Source organism: Marmota marmota, unplaced genomic scaffold (genome assembly GCF_001458135.2).
Source record: "Marmota marmota marmota unplaced genomic scaffold, marMar, whole genome shotgun sequence".
Classification (NCBI taxonomy): Eukaryota; Metazoa; Chordata; class Mammalia; order Rodentia; family Sciuridae; genus Marmota; species Marmota marmota.
Window position 1 is genome coordinate 26,939,543 of NW_026000174.1, and position 20,858 is coordinate 26,960,400.

Here is a 20,858-nt window from a genome sequence, read left to right on the forward strand (position 1 = left end):
TGTTTTAGGTCAGGTGGTCAGAGAAGATCTCCCTGAAGAGTGGCCATTCACCTGGACCCAAAAGAACCTTGTGGTGGGGGAATCACATTAGATGGTGACAGCAGCCTGTGCAAAGGCCCTGAACCAGGAAACAACAGCATATTGTTCTTAAAGAACAAAGACCAGTGTGTCAAGAGAAGAGGGAGTGAGGGCAACAGTGGCACAAAAGAAGAGTGGGCAGTTGGATGAAGGACCATTCACTTTGAAGAAAGTCACAGCTCAGGTGGGAGAGGCAGGTGCGCAGCTAACTATTTCCAAGTGAGGAACTTCACTTCTTTAGTGAAATATTCTCATCAGCTGATGAAATAGGGACCCAATTGGACAGTGGCAGTCCTTGGCTATGCCATTCTGAATCACCCAGACTCTACCACCTGCTGCCCCTTTGGTGGGAAGACCCTTCCTCCTGGTCCTTTTGGCTCGTGGCTGCCTGTGGGATCTGCATCTGGGTGTGGATGTCATCTGGGGAGGCTGGGCCGGGTGCCTCTCTGGACCCCACAGCTCCATGTGCCATCCTGTCCAAGACAGGCCTGTGGCTGCTTGTTCCCTCCTGTCTCCAGGGGACCTCTGTCCCTCAGAAGCAGGCTCCTTGTTGGTCGTCCTCACTGGAGTCTGCTTTTCAAATCCCCAGGCTTCTCTTCAGGCTGTCCATCCCTCACTGTGGCCACACGGTCTTTCCCATAATTGTAACGTGCACAGTTGTCCCTTTCTTTCTCTCGTCCCCGTTGGAAGGACTGCTTTTCCCTTCATTGAACCTGCTCTGTCTCCTCATGGCTTCCCCTTGATGTTGGGTTGGTTGGTTGGTTTCAGAAGGTTTTCTTTTTTCCCTGTGGCTCACACAGTGGAGCCTTCACAGAGTGACCTTGTTATTTCTTCTCCTGGTTCCTCCTAAGCTTTGTGGGCTCTGTTTGGGGCCACCCGCTGCACATTGGGCATACATCGGGACTCTGCACTCACACACTCACACCTGGGAGAGACAGTGGGTCCATTTGGTGAAAGTGCCCTGGACAGAGGGCGAGCTTCCTTGCCATGTCCCAGGTGACAGAGGGAGGTTCTTCTTGTCCCCTGTTCATAATCAGGGTGGCCCTTCAAAATATCCAGTTTTGCGCCTGGTGCCTTCCCATGTCCCAGGTTCAAGTCACCCCTTCTTTCCATATATGCTTTCAACACTCCACTCCTAGTTCCTGAAGTCACATCCCAGTCCAGGGCCCATGCAGTGCTCCACGGACCAGCTCCTTCCTGATCCTCTGCTTTAGACTTTTCTTCCCCTTTCTGGCATTTGGGATATTTTTCTAAACCCAGTTGTATGTTTTTAGAGCTTTGTCTTATTTTATTTTTGTCCAGACTTTCTAGGAGTTTGTAGCAGGAGGGAGACTCCTTTGCTTGAGTTCACCCTGCCTCGCCTCCAGATACCCACCTGGTATCTCCAGCACCTATCAGTATCTAAATTGATGTATTGGCAGGTGAGCCATGAATAAAAACGTGAGCTTAGCACCCATTTATGAAAAATGCACCAGAGAAACCACTTTAGCTTCCGCATTTCTCTGAATACCAAGGCTTCCCTTGCTGTAAGAAGTCAGATAATGGCGGGTCCTAAGCTAGGCATCGATCGATTCATCCTGAGGAAGCTCTGCTTGGGTGGATTACTTCAGCCAGCCAGCAGGATTATCTCACCACTTGTGGCAGGACAATCAATAATCAAGCAGGTGTTCTTTCTCTTTAAAGTTGAAACAGCTTATTTGGTTCTGGGACCTGCAAAAAGGGTTTGAGAATTTTTGTTTTCTCATCTCCTTTGAAGCATTGGAGATATATGTCTATTAAACTTTTGGATTTTTCTGGGTTTTTTATTTTCTAGACTTTTAAATCATTTTTCTCTAATTAAAACCATCACCTGATTTCTGGTGTTTTCTATGGATCCCAATATGCTGCCTCATCACAGCTTTTATAATAATGAAGCTCCAATGATCTTCCATGCTTCTGAGAAGTCATGCTGTACAATGACTAAGAACATTGGCTCTGAATCAAGGTTTCCTGAGTTCAAATCCTGACTTCATCACTTATTTACTGTGTGACTTCGAGCTAGTTACTTCACCCCCTGTGCCTTGATTTCCTCTTCTATAAGATGGAGATGGTCATAGTGCCAACCTTGTAATAGTTATTATGAGCATTAAGTGACCTGATCAGTATCAAGTGCGTGGGGCAGAGCCTGACCAGTAGAAAGTGCTCACTAGACGTCACCTATCTTTACTATATTTTCGTTCCTTTGACTCTGTTTCCCACCATCAGTGAACTCAGTGAACTGAAGCCTTTGTCTGAAAACCTAAGAGTCCCTGCAGGAGCCAGAAAACCTAATGATTCTAATTCTTCAAGTTCGTCATGGCATTCCTCAGTTCGAGAGGATGAGGCCATAGTCCTTCTCCTGACCTTCCACATCCCCAGGCTCTCTCCGTCCCTCCTACCCCCCTGTTCAATGAAATCACCTCCCAGTATGCCCCAACAGTATCCTGTTCTAAAGTTGACCAGAAGCAACTGAAGGAGAAGAACATGACCTCCAACTTAAAAGGAGCTGAAGTAGAACTCAGCCCATTCCCAGCTCATCCTGGGTCGGAGCTCTCCCCTTTCCTTGCAAGAGCCTGAGGAGGGTGCTCACAGGAACTAGGTCACTGCCACCTCCAGAACCAGCCTGGGGGCAGACTACAGTGAGAGTACTTTCCACACAGCAGAGAACACCAGGCAGTGGGTGGAAATGTGGGAAAGCCTCCAGCCTAAGGAAGGAAAGGGCTTGATTGTGGGTCACAGGAACCTACTCGACTAACTCAAATCCAAGAGAACTTTCATGGCACAAGAAATCAGAACTCGTGAGAACTATCAGAACAGAGTGCAGAAAATTCCCCCGAGAGCTAAAACTAGAAGCCCTCAAGCTTAGACAGCCACCATCAAGCTCCTCCTCCTCCATGCCACCCAGGCTGCATGGTCTTTTGTGGTCTTCTGTGTGAATCTCTTCCCCTATCCTTTGTCAACAGGCCTGGTGGCCATGTGATCCTCCTCCTTGGCTGCCCACAGCCCACTGAGCAGCTTTGGTGGCTCTTAGTTGAAATACAGGAAAACAGGTTGATGGCTGCACACCTGTGCATTGTGCTCCTGCAGGGGACACCTACCCCGGGTCCACTCAGTGGCCACCCCTGTGTGAAGAACCAACTGTCATTACTGCACACAGGGCCTCTGGGCAGGACAGTTTATACTGAAGGGGGAACTGAAAGTAGAAAATAAACTACATTTCAGGGCGGCAATGAATGCTCAAGAATCAGACTGAGTTGCAGAGTCTCAACCTAAGGATAGGAACTCAGGGTGGGATGCAGGCCTGCAGAAAGGAGGGGCCTAATGAGACAGGAGAGATCTACAGAAACCCAGGATGGAGAGCTATGCCAATCGGGTGAAAAAATGCTGGGTCTAGACAGTGGTTCAGCAATTGAGGTGGTACGGGGGACATTACTAGACCTTCTCCTAAGGATTTGGAGCAGCAGAGAAGGGACACGGGGGCCAGGAACACTGTCAAGACCACTTGCTACCATGCATTATTAAAAAAAATTAAAAAAAAAAAAACATGAAAACAGTCCAGAGCAAGAAGATAAACATGAATGTGGCTTCTTCAGCTTTTCACCTTGACTAGGTCACCAACTCTCAGAGCCTTGGCTTCTTCATTTGAAAAATGGTGGTACTGAGTCTGTGAGCTACATATGTTGGTTGTGAAATGATACACGTGCAGTGCTTGACTTGGAGTATGAGTCCATTATTACTCTTACTACTAGGATGAAAAAATAAATTGGAAGGGCTAACAATCCCACTTTCCTGTTGCCTTCTAAGAAGATGCTTTCATTTCATTGGGTGGGAACAACAATCCAACAAAGAGGTAGACTGTGCTACATAAAAGCTACTAGAGAATAAAACCAGAACACAGGAAAGGGACAGGGAGCAGCAGGAGCAGGAGACTAAGGCAGTATTCAAATTTTAAGGAGTGAGAAGAGACATACTTGAACAGCTGCTATTTGGAGTGGAAATCAGGGAGAAAAAGAAAGATCCAAAGAAAACTTTGAGTGAATTTGCTTTCTAAAAGAGGAAACATCAAAAGAGAATTTTTAGCAGGACACACTGAGGAACATTGTGTGATGTAAATTTCCCTTCGCTGCCTTGTCAGAAACTCAGTAAAGAACTGTAGTACTTCTTGTCTCAACTTGCTTTCTGCTCTTACAAAGAGTATACCCACAGACCGGACACCTTCTAAACAATCAAAGTCCATTCAGCTCACAGTTCTAGAGGCTGGGACGTCCGCAATCGAAGGGTTGTAACTGTGTCCTGGCATGGTAGAAGGGCTGGTGAGCACACCTGAGCCCGAGAGGTAGTGTAAAGGGACTCATCCTCTCCCTAGGACTCACTCCCACAATAATGGTGTAAATTCATTAATCCTTCTTAAAGCACCGCCTCTCAACAATGTCAGGGTGGCAATTAAATTTCAACATGATTTTGGAGGAGAAATTCAAGCCACAGCATTTTTCAAGACTTGGATCAAACTGGAGATATATATATAGTATATAAATTTATATTATTTATATACATATAAATGTATATATATACACACATATAAATGTGTGTATATATATACATATAAATGTGTGTATATATATATTTTTTTTTAAGTGTAGCACCTGACTGGGGTTACATTTCCATTATTGTACACCCCTTCCTTGTCCCCTGCATCTATTCAAGGCTTGCTCTTGGGCTGTGTTTTAACTGAGCACCTGTGGTTGATAGAAATAAAACGATGCTCAGGGTGGGGCTAGGGAAGGAGTTAAATAAAGATTCTCAGTTGCAGACTCTTCATCCAGAAATTAAAACAGTATGTGAAAGGTATAATTTGGGTCATGTGAAACCTCTTGGTTGTGTTCAGTTGAGTCTTCAGGCAAACCTAAATCACAGTAGGACAAGCAGCCACGGTGATGTAGCAATGCCTCTCTGTGTAATAAAACCATCACAGGCTGCCCTGGCAGGAGAGGGGCAGAGCCTATCTATGTGGGAGCAGCAAGCTCCAACTCCAAAGTTTTACACACAGAAACGTCCATCCCAGGGAATTTTGCTAAGAATCTCCGAATGAGGAAACTGTGAGACATTTATTCAAGACTTACAGGTTATTTAACTCACTAAACAGAAATGTTTTTTTATAGTAACTGAGCCAAAATATCTCAAATAGAAGGCAAATTTAAGTCAGAGAAAATAAATTCCCTTAAAATTTAGTGGGAAATTCATCAATATTTATCAAATATTTACATTTTTATTATTGTTATAGAAAACATATAACAGCAATTGTAGCCATCAAAACCACTTTTAGTTCAGGATGTTTACATTGTTGTATGTACATTTTCTTTACACCTGATTTTTTTTTCATGTATTTATAAATTTATTTTTTTCAACATTTCATTTTTTTTATTAGCTACACATGACTGAACAATGATCTTGACAATTCATACATTTGAATCAAATGGGGTATAATTTCTCATTTTTATAATTGTACAGATTGCAGAATTGTGATTCTACACCTAGGGATTTATATTTCAGAAATACTCACAGACAAAGGCACATGAGAAGGATACTTGTTACCAGATTGTTTTAAAGACAGAGACAGAGAAACAAGCTATTCTTTTTATCAATAGGGGACATATGAAAACTTTTGGCTACATTTACAGTCAAATAAAAGGGACAAGGCAGATCATTGGTTCTGCTATAGAATGCTCCCCGGTGCATGTTGCTAGGTGGGGACAAGCATAGCAGTGTGTTTGACTTATGACCAGTGTGGGTAAAGGCAGGTGGGCTAGAGTGAAATTAGTCCATGCCAGTGGGATTTTATATGCATTCCTCTACAGACTCGTTGCCTCTAGAGTAAACTGCAAAGTACGTGTCAGAGCTGAACAGCTTGTTCAGGTTTTCCCATACGCCCTTGGTACTGTTTAAACTTACCATGTCTACACATTGTCTTCTTACAAGAGTAATATTTAAATGAACAAGAAAAGTTTTGATAATAAACTAAATAAGCCTCCCCTAAAATACTCTGTAACTTTACTAATAAGTCTACTGTGCTCCCACCAAAAAATATTAAAATATTTTGTTCACTTTTATCAACTGATTCTATGAAAATAGAAAACTAAGCAGTCAAGAATAGCCAGAAAATGCATGGAAAAGAATAGTTAGTAAGGTGTGGGGGAGACAAGGCAAATCAGATATTGAAAATGTATTAAAAAATAGCATTTAATAAAACTGAATCCTGTGACTCAAGAGGCTGAAGGAGGAGGATGGAGAGTTCAAGCCCAGCCTCAGCAACTTTGTGAGAACCTCAGAAACTTAGCGAGACCCTGTCTCAAAATTAAAAATTTAAATTTAAGGGGCTGGAGGTGTAGCTCAGTGGTAAAGCAACCCTGGGTTCAATCCCCAGTACCAAAAGAAAATGAAAAAAGGAGGAGAAAGAGGAGCAAGGGAAGAGGGAGGAGGAAGAGGAGGAGAAGGAGAAACAGGAATGTGTCCTCAACTGGTTCAAATACTTCCAGTGCACGTAGGTGCAACAACACCTCACTTGACTTTCATTTTGGTACTTTCTTCCCTCACTGCTGAAAGAAAGGAGGCAAAAGCATCCCTGAAAATGTCACCCTAGTATATGTATTCATCCAGTGCACTGAAAAACTCATTTAATTGTCACCGTTTTTGGTGTTTCTAAGGCAGTCTAGAGTTACACATTCCAATGAATACTTACAATCTAGTGGTTTAAAAAAAAAGATGTATTCACTTAGTGTAGACTATTCACTCATTCATGGGTCAAACACCATATTTTGGAAATCACTTGTACTTAAGGGGTTCATGATCTCTTGGGAGAGATTGACATAGAAATAGGTGATACACTACCATGCAACAAGAGCTAGGAAAGTCAAGTTCAGGGCACACTAGAAGCACAGAAGAGTGTCTACCCCTTCCTTCGAAAGTTAAAGGTAACATAAGCAACATCAAGCTCAACTTTTTTTTAACTCTCAGTAAATACTGTAAAAATGAGCTGCTTTCTCATCTTGCTCTTGATGGATTCCATCAGAACTAAGATAAGGGTTTTGCTGTCACCTTCTCTATGTCTGGGGATGGATTCATTAACTGATCTTGTGAGGAAAGCAGCCAGTGTTTTTGCCGTTTGGATGAATAATGTAGCTATCCCCAGAGCCAAAACCACACCACTGCTGCATCTGGTCTTCGGATGCATTGTTCATTTCCCACCGCTGATCAGAACCTGTGTGGCATGACCCTGGTCCCTGCCGTCCCTCAGCTCTGCTAACTTGAAGCTCTCCTCAGGGTCAGCAGGGCATTCTCTATGCAAACTAGTTCTTACAGCTCATAGGAGATGCCCTTCACTGAACCAAGAGCCAGCCACCCATGAGTACAGCTTGCCTGGAGTGAAAGTCACAGGACACAATATAAAATTAAAAAGTCATGAAGTGTTACAGGTTAGGCCTCTAAAGACAGATTACAATCATCTCAGGAATGAACGTGAATGCTGGGCAGTGGAGACTACACATAGGCCACCAGGGAGTGGCCCATGAGGGTTTCTGAGCAGGAAAGTACCAGAGACCTGAGCACTCATTCATTCAACAAATACTACATATGAAGTTCTGAGTGAGACCTTGTGCTAGAAACCTAGTGTGGGGATACTGTCCTTCCCCTGATTATGAGATTCTCCATGCAACCTGCTACAACTTAAAATCCTTGTCTCAGAGAAGCAAAGAAATTAGATTATCTCTTAGACTTCAGAGTATATGAAATTAGCTGCAGAAATTAACCATAAGTCACTGTTTCAATTGTTCTTTAACTGTGTAAACATATCAACTTTTAGAATAGAAATATAAAAAGGAGAACATAGAATAGAAATATAAAAATATAAAACAAGAACCCCATCTCATAGAGAGATTGTTAGTTCATCTTTCTGTTACTGTAACAAAATATCCCCAGATAAATAACTTACAAGAAAGAAAAGTTTTTGGCTCATACTTTCAGTTTCAGTCCATAGTCAGTTAGCCCATTGATTTGGGACCTACGTCAAGGCACAACATCATGGCAGGGAGTTCCTGGTGGAACAAAGCTGCTCACCTCATGGTGGCTTGCAAGCAAAAAGAGAAGAAGGAGCTAAATCCCAAAAGACCTTTCCAGGGTATTTCCCCAGTGTCCTGACCAGGCCCCTCAGCCTGAGGGTTCTACTTCCTTCCAGTAGACCACAGGCCCTGTTAACATATGAGCCTTCAGGGAACCATGCAGATCCAAACTATAGCACAGATATTCTGTCTTCTCAGATTCTGACCCCCGCCCCCAGAACCAGTCCCCTTGATACCCTGTGGTACAAAAGCTTAGAAGGCCTGGCTTCAAGGGCTAAGGAAGACAAGGAAAAGCAAAGTCTTTACAAACTGAGGTTCACTTTAGAGTTCTATAAAGGGTTAGCTGGAACTGAGAAGGACGTATCAGTTCTGGCCAATTCTGCCTTGAAATGAATAGTCTCAGACAATCCTAAGCCAAGTTTTGAAAGATGAAGAATTTGTCAGGTGATTCAAAGGGAAAAGGCACATCAGGCCACCTGGGGTGAACAACATGGCTGTACCCTCACCACAAGGTCCTCAATTTGGAGGGAGTGTTGGAAGAGCGTGAGGAGAGGGAGAAGGACTGGACTCATTCACTCACACGTCCTTCACGCAGAGGTTTCCTGTGTACCTACAGTGGCCACACCCAGAGGTAAGCCATGGGCATACAGAAGTATATAACACACAGACACAGACCTTTCCTTGAAAGAGCTTAAGACCCAGAGTCCAGATGCAGAAACCCAAAAAGCAGCACACCATTTTGGAAAAGAGGGAAAATTTCCTTCAGGATCACTTCTTTCTTCTACCCTGTATATACATATTCCTGAAAGAAAGGACACAGGAGGTGACCTGAGCAAGGGCATACCCTGGACTCGTCCCTTCCCTTCCCAGGGCACATGGGGGCAGGGTGCATATGGCTCCAGGTATGTTGAGAAGTGTCTATTGAACTGAGTTGAATGGTTTGGTCCTCAGTCCCCTGGCAGAAGAATTGCTGTAGCAAAGTCAGCCATTCTACCTTCTTTGTATCCATAGCTACTGACAGTTCTCCAAATGACAGCCTATTTCCCACTAGGCTCCAGTGACAGTACTTCTTAATGTGTCTTCCAATTCAAAACCAGAATTACTGCTTCATTAATCAATGCATAAAGAAAATCAAAAGTCTATTAACTGGCAAGCAATGCTATTCCAAAAAGCATTGATCCATATACATTAGGGGCAGTCTGTTCTCGGGAACTACAGCAACTGAAAGCAGCTCTCTGGGGTCGTACTGGAGGAACTGTGGTTCTTTTTGAAGTACATGGAAACACATCCAATTCTTTATTTATTTATTTATTTATGACAGCAGAATGCATTACAATTCTTGTTACACATATAGAGCACAATTTTTCATATCTCTTGTTGTACATAAAGTATGTTCACACCAATTCATGTCTTCATACATGTACTTTGGATAATGATATCCATCACTTCCACTGCCCTTGCCCACCCCCTGCCCCCTCTCTTCCCCTCTCACCCCTCTGCCCTATCTAGAGTTCATCTATTCCTCCCATGCTCCCCCTCCCTACTCCTCTATGAGTCAGTCCCCTTATATCAGAGAAAACATTTGGCATTTGTCTTTTGGGGATTGGCTAACTTCATTTAGCATTATCTTCTCCAACTCCATCCATTTACCTGCAAATGCCATGATTTTATTGTTCTATTGCTGAGTAATATTCCATTGTGTATATATGCCACTTTTTTTATCCATTCATCTATTGAAGGCAGCTAGGTTGGTTCCACAGTTTAGCTATTGTGAATTGTGCTGCTATAAACATTGATGTGGCTGTGTCCCTGTAGTATACTATTTTTAAGTCCTTTGGGTATAGACCGAGGAGAGGGACAGCTGGGTCAAATGATGGTTCCATTCCCAATTTTCCAAGAAATCTCCATCTTGGAAACTGATTCTTGATTCTTAATGGGAAATTTTTTAGTGGAGAATAGGGAAATGGAGATTTCCTCAGACTTCCTAAGTGTGAATTCACTGGCAGTAATATAGTATAGATACTATTTCACAAGATTTCGTAGGTACATATATTGAATGAAAAAGCACTAACAAATATGGACATGTTATGGGGAGCAAAATGATTTTATTCTTTAAAATGTAATGACCTTCCTGTGGACTGTATATAAGAAGCAATGCAAATATAAAAGGTGTGTTAATCTAGATTATGATTTGTGCTCTTGAATGCACATGTAGGGTCTCTTGAGATAAAGTTTTCCTCTACACCAATTTTGAAAGGGCTTTTTTACTCAAATGAATTTCCTGATAATTCAAAATGTACCCCATGTATATCAGTGACCTTCCAAGATGATCAAATATTTAATCAAGTACGTATAATATACAAAGAAATGACTCTGAGGTAAGCCTCAGCCTCTCCAAATGTAGGCCCTAAAACAATAGCAGTCATTTGTTTTGGAGCAGGCATATGGCCTGGTTTGGAGCTTAATTATTCCAACCTTCATTAGCTTCTTAGTTTTTCATTCTAATACATGTGTCCTTTTACAACATGCACCCTTGACTTATTGGAGTCTAATGTGTTAGCATCTAATGGACTCTTACTTCCTGGACAATAAGAAAGACCTTAAAACACTTTAATTCTCTACTCTGCTGCCATCTTAAGTATTATTGTTGCTAAATAATTAAATGTGACATGAATTTCAGCCCTAGAAGACATTATTAGTATTCTTGTGCACAGTCAAGATTCATTTGGCCTTGATGAGTATTCACCCTTTTTTGTTGTTCTTCCTTCCTACTTGCATGTCCATTTTCCCTCAGCATCATTTCCTTCTAACCAACTCATTTAGCATTTCCTTTAGTAAGAACTTGCAAGCAAAGAATTCTCCATTTCTGTTCATCTGAAAATGTTTTTATTTTTTCTTTCATTTTCTGGAGGCTATTTTTAAGAAGTTGACAATTTTTTTCAGTATTTTTAAAGATATCATTTTCTGTCTTAAATTTCCATAATTTCTGTTGAGAAGTCATCTGTCAATCTTACTGCCTCTTATTTGATGTTACCATATCTTTTGGTATAGCTGCTTTTTAAGACTTTGTCTGTCCCTGGTTTTCAACAGTTTTCTATATTCTTATGTGTGGTTTTATTTGCAGTTATTCTTTTACAGATTTATTGCATTTCATAAATCCCTGGCTTGATATCTTTTCTCAGTTTGGGAAAATTCTAGCTATTATTTCTTCAAACATTAGTTCTTCCCCAATATTCTATTTACTCTCCTTCTGGGACTCCAATTACACATAGATTACACTTTTTTATCATTTCATATCCATATGTTTCTTATACTTTTTCCTATTATTTCCTATATTCTCTATTATGTTTTCCCTCAATACTTTAGTCTGGATGTTTCCTAACACTCTCTTCTGCTTGTCTAAACTGATATTAAACCTATCTGTTCATTCTTAATTCTAGCTATCATACTTACCAGTTTTAGGATTTTCATTTATTTCATTTTTATAAATTCTAGTTTCTTGTTAAAGTTCTTCATCTTGATTCTTGTTTCCATGAACATATTAACCAGAGTTTTTGTTTAAATCTGGGTCTGATGACTACAATGTCTGCATTATCTGTGAGTCTGTTTCTCTTGTCTGTTTTTTTCCATGTTCAGCTTTCTGATATGGTTCATCCTTTTTTTTTATTATATACCATAAATGTATGTGAAAAATCATAGAGACCCTAGGTGACAGTCTTTCACAGAAGATTTATTGCTACTTCTAGCAATAAATAAGATTAAGCCTTGGGTTGGGCTGTTTTGAAGTTGGAATTCAGTCTTTGTGAAAGTTGTCTTATTTCTGGTTTACTCTTATTCCAAAGTTGTAGCTTCTCAGGGTTTCTCACAGGAAATATGAAGCGCTTACCAATGCCTCTCCTCCCAACGGCAGCTTCTCAATTCCAGCTTCCACCTTCTCAGAATCTGAGCTGAAGCTGAATGCTCTGGTCAGTGTCTTAGTTTCTAGTTTGAACTCAGAGTTGTAAACCATCTTCTCCATGAATCTTGCAAGTTAGAAACTGCCTCAGAAGGAAAAGCAGTCCCAACTGTTGGGCTCACTTCTCTGTTCTTCCCTTCTCTTCAGAATCTTGGATCAAGCCATTTTATCTCCCCAGTCATGTGAGACTGCCAAAAACTATGCTCAGCTTCTCAGCCTTTTAGCCTTGTGTAGCTGATTTTTTTAAAAAGCCTAAAGAGGAAAAGCAGTTTGGAATATCTGACTCACCTCTATGCGTTTCCCTTCTCTCCAGGATCTTGGCCTCCAAGTCCTGGCTGCACTGAGTGCTCTCCAGTGCTTTAACCCAAGTTGTTTTATTTTGTTTTATTCATTTTTTCCTATTCTTTCTTGGCAGCTTGTTGGTCTGATACACGCTAGTTCATCATTGTTTGAGGTAAAACTAGAATCTCTCCTTTAAGCATTTGGGTGTATCTCTCTGACATCATTCTGACCTGTGTCTCCAAACCAATCCCACTTTCTGATATCAGTTCTAACATGCTAAGTGTGGAGAATGCAGTCTTTCTGCCTAAAATCGTTCAAAGTTCTCCCCTGATGTTATAGCTCTTGATTTTTGTTTATGTTGTTAATTTATATTGGAAAATACAGTATTCCACCAGATGTGACTTCCTTCAATGTGAATACCTTGGCAAAATTCTGCCTTAGGGAAGGGGCTTACAATGCTCTGATACTTTGATTGGCAGGTTTTCCTCTGGGTTAAATGTTTCTGGGAAGTCTCTTTACCACTCAAAAAACTCTTCTTCTGTGTCCAACTTCTCACCACATAATCCTAAAAGTAAGAAACCACCTGTGCCTGAGTTTGAACTCAAACCAGCTGTCTTGAAACTTTGCCTTCTGATTTATGGATGCCCACTACATGGGAATGACAAACTTGTTCAATCTGTCAAGACAATGCTAAGAAATCTGGGTTTTGTTTTCCAAAGAGTCAGACTTTTAAGACTTAAAACACTCCATGGAGTTAAAATAATTACAGTAATAAACTAGTAGAACTCTGATCCTTACCTGATGTCATGAAATTGATACCGCTTTTTTTTTCCAATTTCTTAAGCTATTAATGTGAATCAGGCATTATTAGAGGTTTTTTGTGATGCTTGTGAAAAGAAACTCTGTTAAAATAATGAAGCTTTTGCTGAATACATGAAATTAAGTATAGTAGCTACATATTTAGTATATTTAACCAGTGTGTGTGTGTGTGTGTGTGTGAGTGTGTGTGTATATACATGTACACATACCTATCCGTTCATGTATATGAATGTCTAGGTTGGTCAGTTCCCTCTACTCCAACTTAATTGGGAGCAGTAGTTGATTAATCTTAAAAGGATGTGTTAAAGCTGGGAATAATAAAAATTAATACATGTTAAATATTTTATTTCAAATTAGATGAGTGTACTTTCGATCACAAATATAAGTCACATCAATAATTCATCATTCCTGATTTCCAGTTTAGGCTTCTTGAAAGTGGATCTGGTGTTTAAAAGATAAGTTCAGAGAAATCAGAGAACCCCCAATTTTTGCAACTTTTCCCAATCTTTTAGTTATCTCATTCTCACCTAATTATACAACCTGTTTTCAGCAATTTGACTTTACCGAGTCCTTTCAAAGCAGTCATAAATAACACCTTCCTTTTCTCACTCAAACCACATCAATTTCAACAATTTTAACTAGATTAAGTAAATAGAGTCTAAGAATAACCGGCAGCTTCCCTGGGAGCGCATCAGTGTGTGGCCATAGTGGAGAGTGGCTGAAGCATGGGGCATGCCACACGGTGTTGGCTCATTCTGCAAGGAGGCTGAGTGGGGTCAGTCAGGAGAGCTTCCACAGCACCACTTGTGAATACAGCTGTTTTGCTCAGTCTTGGGCTGAATCTATGTCTGTTTGAAGACACCTTCTGTAATTACCTCTGCTCACATTCATCAGCATGATTGCAGAATGATTGAAAATAACTCAACAATCCGTGATTGCTGAAATTTAATAATACTAACAGTGAACTTTGTGTGTATTATCAAGTGCCAGACTGCTAAACACTACGTGAATCATCCCATTAAATCTTCAAAACCCTATAAAGTAGAACTATTATGATCCTTATTTTATACTTGAGGAAACTGAGACTCAGAAGAGTGAAATTATTTTCCCAGAGGCTCATAGGTAGTAATAATAGATGCAAAATCAAATCCACAACCCACATTTTACCACACCCTAACTGCATCCCTGTCATAAAACTTGGGAGCTGGCAGTAGGTCCTGCTGTAGCCCACCGCCTGCTTGTTCCAGTCAGCTCCCAAATGCTTCCTTTCTGGTCCTCCAAATTCTCCCCCAAAGCCAGAGTCATTGGATTCATCCTAAATTCCCTCTTTCATTGTTTCTGAGGTTATCCTTGTGAGCTCTTAGTGATTTGAAGACTTTATTCTTATCATTATGGAGATACATGGTAAGAGAAAAACACATGCAGAAAAATGACAAGTCTCCAGAAACTTACAATATTCTTGAATCCTGGTTCCTGAGCCACAATTCTTCCTGTTCGTGCTGTGATGGGAACCAAATGCTCCCTGGGACTGCTGCCCTCTAGGTTTATCCCTAAGAAGAGGGCTCCCCAATTCCCTCTGCCACTATGGCAACAGCCTTAGTTACCTCCAACCCCAAAAGGCTCCTTTTCTTAGAAAGATGCCCCTTGTTTATAGTGGGGCTCTGTGTTCTGAAGCCCTTCAGACTGGAGAACAGCTGTTTTCCAAGAACTAGCCCTGCCCCACCCACCCACCCCACACACTAACAGTAGTACTGACTCCTCTGGGCATCACCTGATGGTCACCATTTTGGGCTAAGTATTATGACTTCTGTAAGAACTGTCAAAATGTCTAGTATTTTACCTGACATAAAGGAGGTGGAGTGGATAGGGCAGTTCCAACCCTGTTAACCACTAACTCTGAAAGCAGCCTGTTCATCCAAATAACACCCAGGACAGACTTTCTTGGCTGTACTGAAATGGCAAAAACCCAGAGAAAGTCCATGGATACATTTAAGCTTTCACTATCGAATATAGTATACTTAATGTTTACCCCAGGGTCAATTCTCCCACTCTTTAAAATTTCAGGATGCTAATTTTGAGATAGCTACATGCAAAATAAAATGAGATTTCCCAGCTTCACTTGAGTTAGCCATAATCATGAAACTAAGTTCAGACCAATGAAATGTGAGAACACTAAAGTGTGAAATTTCCTGGAAAAGTCCTAAAATAGAGGGAACATGTCCCTCTTTGTTTCCTAGACTGTCTACCTACAAGTATAAATTTTTACTCTTGTTTTAAGCCATGATATTTGAAGTTTCCAAGTTTTATTCAGTCCGATCTAATCCTAATTGACACAAGTAAGAATATCAAAAGTGGGGTTGTGGCTCAGTGGCAGAGTGTTTGCCTAGCACATGTAAGGCCCTGGGTTGTATCCTCAGCACCACATAAAAATAAATAATAAAGTAAAGGTATTGTGTCCATCTACAACCAAAAAAAAATTTTAAAAAGAATATCAAAAGTATCTCAGAAATTGAGAGCCTCGTTTCCTATTCCCTTTCAAAGTTCTTGTCACCTGAAGTACAGCCGACCCTCCATGTCTCACAGTTTGGTGTCCTGCATATATCAAAGTCTGCATATGCTCAAGCCCCTTAGATAAAATGCAGAGTGTTTACATATAAACTACATGTATCCTCTCATATACCTCAAATCACCCCTATATTCCTTATAATACCTAACACAATGTAAATGTATGTAAGCAGTTGCTATACTATATTGTTTAAGGAATAATGACAAGGGGAAAAGTCTGTATATGTTCAGAACAGGTGCAATTTTTTTTTGTTTTCAAATATATTCCATCTGTGGCTGATTGAATTCAGAAACATCGAACCTATGAACATAAGGAATATATATATACACACACACATATGTATATATTTATTTTTTATATTTTTAATTGGTGCACTATAGTTCTTTATATAATGATAGGATTTGCTGTTACCCAACTATATATTTAAACTTAAGGCTCTCTGACTCTCTGACTTTCTTTTTCTATTCTATAAAACACACACATACTTTGGTCTCAGGGAGTCAGTTGCTCTCATAGTTCACTGTATTCTACAAATAATTCTTCAAGTAATCAAAGATGAGAAGTCAGAAGTTACACAAAATCCTACACAAACTTGATTTCAGTTTACAATCAACCCCTATCCACATTCCATGGATGGGAAAACAAATGAAATCAGCCCACTTTTTGATTCCTTGGATTAAATTGTTACATACGCTTCAAGGAAATGAGAGCAAATATTTCCAAGGCTGAACCATCATGCGCAAGAAGTTAGAAATAAATACAATAAATGCCTAAATAAATCAAAGCTACGGCAGGCACGGTAATTTTTCACTATCCGATGATTCCCGTAAGAAGCACTCAAGTGTCAAGTCTACAAGAAGCCCCCAGCCCCATTTCAAGTTATCGGTTAATTACACTGCCCTCATTTATCCAGCGCCTCCACTCTTGTGGCAAGTATCTAATTCATTGTATCCCGTCGCTCAATCGATTTTAATTGCGGCTGCTGCAGCAGACACCTTGAGATACATTTCCTAGAGAGACCATGGCAGCCTGCTAGACTGGCCCAATGATGATTAATTTCAATGACTTGAATCACTGAGGAAGAGGAAAGACACTTCCGTTTTAATTACATCTATAGGAGTGCAGCACTCTTGCCCCAGTTCACTGTCCTGAAACAAAAGAATCCCTGAAAGGAAAACAAAATGTGGGATGCGATGTTCTCCACTAACACAGATCTTTTTTCTGTTCATTGCGCCACGACTCAGTCCGCCTTGAGTTGGGAAATATTGGCAGGCCTTGGGGATTTGCGAGCAGATTGGAAACCACGAAGAAAGCATTGTTCGGTTTGTTTTTGTTTATCTTACTTGGGCAATTAAAATCCATTGAGCAGATTTAAGACATGAGACCGCATTTCATCCTCATTACAGATGTTCTGCATAAAAGGGTCAAGAATAATTAACTCTGACTTGCATATGTATTTATTTATTGTCCCAGGGACACAGAGCCAAAGACATTTTTGGGTTTTTCCAGAACACTCTCTACTCATTCATGCCCTTGGACGTGGGCACATGCTGTTCCCTTCTCTCCCTCTTCCCATTGAGACAAATGGCTCAACCTCTACTTCTGTCCTGCCCTGGCGTGAGTGGAGGAAGTTAACTTATCTAACTGGGAATGCCAGAGTTGTGTGACCTTGGGCGAGTTACTTTAGCTTTCTGAGATACAGAGAACAGCTGTTCTCTTGAGCTGTCTTCCTCCTCTTGTTATTATGTTTGCTAAAATGACTGCCAAACCCCTTGAGGTCTGATTTATTGCTGGCTGTTTCCTCATCTGTACAATGGAGGAGAATGAGCATTAGTTGTTGTGCAGATTATCATTAGTTGTTGTGCAGATTAAATGAGGAGCTTTATGTAAAGTACCCAGGCTGATGCCTGGTCATGAAGGGGTATCCAGGTACTTTACTCCTGCAGACCTCCCACCACAGCACTTTTTTATAAATCTCTTTTATGATGCTAATTGGTAAGCAAGCCAGAAAATGGGCATTTAAATTAGTCTCTGTCCTTTCCTCCTTCTCCTCCTCAGGTAAAAGGGCAATTAAATTTAATTGTCTCCACTTCATATTTCACATCCATTCCCTCTTTTTGGTCCTCACTGCTGTTTGGATTCACACCTGGTTTCTTCAGCCCTTGCTGAAGAATCCACAGTCTCTTGACACACCTGCATGCCTCCTCCCTTACCCCATCTGCTGCATCTTCTGCAATTTCTTTCCTGTCCCTCCCCACTAAGTGACATGTCTTGATGGTTTCTCAAACATTCCAAGATACATTAGTCAGTGTGGCACACAAAACCCTTTGTGATGGAGCCTTGTCTTACCCTCCACCTTCATCGTCAACATGCCCTCCCTACTCGATGCACAAACACACACCGTGGCTGTGGCAGTACTGGGCTCCTAGAACTTCCTCCACAGATGTTTCCTGCCCTTTCTCAGCCCTTTGCCCTTGCAGTTCTTTCTACTGGCAATGCTCATTCCTCTCCTCATTTCATCTGGCTAATTTCTTCAGATCCTAACCCATCACCTCCACTAAGAAGTGCTCCCTGAGCATCTGCCTGAGAACACTGCTCCTCCATAGCACCCTGCACAGACCTCTGAGCTGAGGTCTGCTACATTTCACTGTGATTAGCTCTGTCTAACCTACTAGACTAAGAGATCCCGAGGACAGAAACGATGTCTTCTTTATTCCTATAATCCAGGAGTTGATAGTCAGTGCTCATTATTGAATGAATGAACAAATGAGTTGTATACATTTGCCTTCTCGCTTCCATTGCTGTGTGAACTCTTCAAAGGAAGAAAGGACACATTCTTGATTTTCTCAGGTTTTTATTTTCTCCCCCAGCACCTAGAATACAACAGTGCCTAATTAAATATTATGAGTGAATGAATGAATGAATCTCTTTAGACATGAGCCATGTGATATGCTTTCATGGTAAAATTAATTTTCCCTCAGTTCTCCCACTCCCTCATGCCCTGGAAAAGATACCAGTTGTCAGAATTAAACATGGCCCCATGCTGTCCCCCAGGTAAAAGTCATGACCTCTCCTATAGACATAAACTTCAGAAGGAAAAAGACGTCTGTCCAAAGAAAATGTTCAACTAGACTCCTTACACAACTGAATACAAAGGCCACTAGCACATGAGGAAGAGAGCTATACCAGATGGCGTTCCCACTACAAAGAGATGAAATATGTGTCATTTCCACTTCTGTAGTGGGTTAGTCTTTTTTGGAGCTCAGCATTAAACAGCTGGGAGTCCTTTCTGACAATGCAGATTCCACTGCCTGATGGCAGGAAGTCAGGCAGCAGGCAGGGTCCATCCATTTTCTCCAACCACCTTTCCAGCCAATAACCTATAACTTTCTCCCCTATAAAAGTTTTATGGCCAGTTGAGTAGAAAGCCTAGCAATGAATAAGACCTCAAGGGGTTTGGCAGATGGAGAAAATGAGAAAAGTTTGGAACATGAGGGTTCCTGGGGAAAAGTGTGGAGTGGAAAAAGATCCAAGGGCATTGTGGTCACATAGACTGGGGATCAAAGCTCAGTCTTCCATGTCCATGCTGCCTGACCCCAGTTCACTGGGCCTGGACCTCAGTTTTCTAAGCAGAGCAGTGAGAAGAATACAAAACCCAGTCGGCACAGAGGACATTCAGTACGTTTTAGCTCTCTTTCCCTCTCTTGACTCCTCTTACATTTGCTAACACTTCTGGACTAACAAAAGATTTTCCCTCATTTGTAGATTTTTTTATAATGATAACTCTCATAAAGATTGTTTAAATGAAATCAAATCTAGACATAGATTTTTAAAATATCTTACTTTTGAATAGAAGGACAAAGCTATGTTGAACAGGATAAAATCAGAACTATCAAGGGGTGTCTGGAAAATGTGATGGCTCTATCTATGAGCCAGCCGTGACAACTAAAAAAAATGGCAGGTGATAAGTCGCTGTGAGTCTCCAGAAAGTTCTAGAAATACCTATGTTCTACTTCAACTTACACTTGCCTTCTTACATCTCCCAGATGGAAAGGTATCGTTAATATTCTTAAACTCTTACTTACCTCTACCCCTTGGTAGACACCTTACTTCTATACACTATTTTTTTTCTGATAGTTACTAATTCACCTTTCAAGTCCATATCTCTTTTAAAATCATATTCAAATAGGCATGTGGGGTTAACACACTTTCAAGCCAAAATCCTCCCATGGAAAGCCTAGCAAGGCAAAATGAATGAGCATTTCAGAATCAGAGGCCTAAATTCTAATCCTGGCCACTTCCTCTTTCTACAGCATTGATGCTTACGTCTGTAAGTCATTGGATAAAATCTCCAAATGCCACATGTCCTATGAGAATCCCCTTCCATTGCTTCCCTAGCACACAGTCACCCCGCCTCTGCTTGAAACAGCAAACTTGTTTCTCTGAACTGCCATATAAGTTTATGCAATTTATATGCTGCGCAAAGGTACCAAGCTAAGAAGGCAAAGGGAAGCTGAAATCCTGTCCCCATTCTGCTGCTGGTCAAGTTGGTTGCTCCTAAAGGGACACCTTTTTCTAATTTGTCCACAGGAGGTTCCTTTTATTAACATTCACAGAGGCATCATATAGACTAGCAGTGACCCAGTGAGGTCAACACACTCCAGCGCACATTGAAAAGTAGAAGAGAACTCAGCTCCACCAGGAACAATGAGACTGTGACCTCAAACAAGCCCAGGTGTTGAGAGATCAGCAATTAGTTGGCATCCAAGCTAATGTTTCTGCAAGAGAAGAATATAACTAAATAAATAAGGACCTATGGCAGCTAACTATATCTGATCATTTATTAAATTGCAAAAATCTTACCCATGACTGTGAAATGCCTTTATGGTTAGGAAAATGTACTAATAATTTTATTAGGCAGCAATTAAACTTAAATTCCTTTTAACTATATTTGATGTCATCCTTTTTCTGGGCCCATTAGAGTAACATTAAGGTGTTTGTGCAGATAGCTCAGTCATTTCAAATTACT

General features: G+C 41.0%; 1 protein-coding gene across 1 annotated transcript in view; it reads left to right on the forward strand.

The window, feature by feature from the left end:
* Positions 1 to 20,858, forward strand: part of Spon1 (spondin 1) — a 268,003-nt gene that overhangs the window by 163,902 nt on the left and 83,243 nt on the right. The window lies entirely within an intron of this gene.